Raw genomic sequence first — 1,925 nt, 5'->3', positions numbered from 1 at the left:
ACAATAAATCAAAAATTAGCCGGGTGTGGTAGTGCGCGCCTGTAGTTCCAGCTACTTGGACAGCTGAGGTGGAAGGATCGCCGGAGCCCAGCAGGTCAAGGTTGTGGTGACCGGGAGTGGCCAGTGCACTCCAGTCTGGGTGACAGAGTGAGATTCCAACTCAAAAAAAAAAAAAAAAGCTAATGAAAAATTCAAAATCGAAGGAAACATAAAAAAATGAAAGGGTAAAGGTTTAGAACAGAGGCCAACAAACTGTTGCTCAGAGGCCAAATCTAGCCTATGTTCTGTTTTTGTTTGTCCCTTGAGTTAAGAACAATTTTTAGTTTTGTAAACAACTCAAAGGGTTGTAAAGAAACACAAAAATAATATGCAACAGAGACTGAATGTGGCCCACATAGCCTAAAATATTTACGCTAAGGCCCTTTACAAAGAAAGTTTGCTGAACCCTGGTTTAGAGCTGTTAGACCAATATAAAAAAAGTAGACATCATTATCACTCTAAGTAGGTATGACAAGACATTAACAAAGAGCGAACACTGTTAAAAACAAGCTTAAACAGTTTAAAATACACACACTAGGCAGAGATTTAAAGGAGAGAGCAAAGAAAACTTGTAATCATCACTCAGTTAGAAAGAATAGTAACGCTTCTACCAAAATGGAGAATTTTTTTAAAACACACATTTGAAAAAATAATGAGTTTTAAATTACTATACACAAAATGCTATGAAAAGAAATCTGATGAGTTGCCCAGGTAAAGTAAAACGGGGATTTCTAATGGGTCTAGCTAAAACAGATCTAAATTAAACCTGTAGGGCATTCAATAGATTTCTGGACTAAAGAAAGAGTAGGAAATTTTCTAAGCACCAGGCGTACAAAAACCTAGTTATGGGCTGGGCATGGTGGCTCAAGCCTGTAATCCCAGCACTTTGGGAGGCCAAGGCAAGAGGACTGCCTGAGTCCAGGGGTTCGAGACCAGCCTGGGCGACTTGGTGAGACCTCATCTCTACAATTAAAAAAAAAAAAAAAAACTAGTCAGGTGTGGTGGTGCATGCCTGTAGTTCCAGCTACTTAGAAGGCTGAAGTGGAAGGACTGCCTGAGCCCAGCAGGTTGAGGTTGTGGTGGCCATGATTGTGCCACTGCACTCCTGCCTGGATGACATAGTGAGACTCCAACTCAAAAAAAAAAAAGACAAAGAAAAAATCTAGTTACATACTTTAAAATTCAGTCATCTGAATTATAAAAAGAAAAACACAAACGATAAACACATTTTTCAAGTTTTACCCTTATTAGGAAGTAATGAAAGGCAAGTTTATAAACGATACTATAGTTAACTCAACAAATTAGCAAAAAAAAAAATTCCTTATTAAAACACTTGCTGCTGGCCGGGTGAGGTGGCTCACACCTGTAATCCCAGCACTTTGGGAGGCAGAGGCAAGAGAACTGCCTGAGCCCCATAGCTTCGAGAGGCCTGGACAGCATGGCAAGACCTCGTCTCTACAATAAATTTTTTTAAAAACTAACTAGGTGTGGTGGTGCATGCCTGTAGTCCCAGCTACTTGGAAGGCTGAGATGGAAGGATCACCTGAACCTAGCAGGTCAAGGCTGTGGTGGCTGTGAGTGTGCCAATGCACTCCAACCTGGGAGACAGAGTGAGACTTCAACTAAAAAAAACAAAAAAAAACAAGCCGGGCTCGGTGGCTCAGCCTGTAATCCTGCACCTTTGGGAGGCTGAGGTGAGTGGATTGCCTGAGCCATGGGTTCAAGACCCGCCTGGGCAGGCGAGACCTCATCTCTACAATAAGTCAAAAAATTAGCCGGGCGTGGTAGCGCATGCCTGTAATTCCGACTACTTGGAAGGCTGAGGAGGAAGGATCGCCGGAGCCCAGCAGGTCGAGGCTGCGGTGGCTGGGAGCAGCCACTGCACG

The 1,925-nt window shown here is 43.0% G+C and overlaps 1 protein-coding gene across 1 annotated transcript in view; it reads right to left on the bottom strand.

Moving 5' to 3' along the window:
- Window positions 1-1,925, bottom strand: part of LOC103277251 (integrator complex subunit 8) — a 57,082-nt gene that overhangs the window by 45,483 nt on the left and 9,674 nt on the right. The window lies entirely within an intron of this gene.

Source organism: Carlito syrichta, unplaced genomic scaffold (assembly GCF_000164805.1).
Source record: "Carlito syrichta isolate Samal-C Ts95f unplaced genomic scaffold, Tarsius_syrichta-2.0.1 Scaffold316804, whole genome shotgun sequence".
In the NCBI taxonomy this organism is placed as follows: Eukaryota; Metazoa; Chordata; class Mammalia; order Primates; family Tarsiidae; genus Carlito; species Carlito syrichta.
Note: the sequence above shows the minus strand (reverse complement) of the source record. Positions and strands in the feature narration are given on the sequence as shown.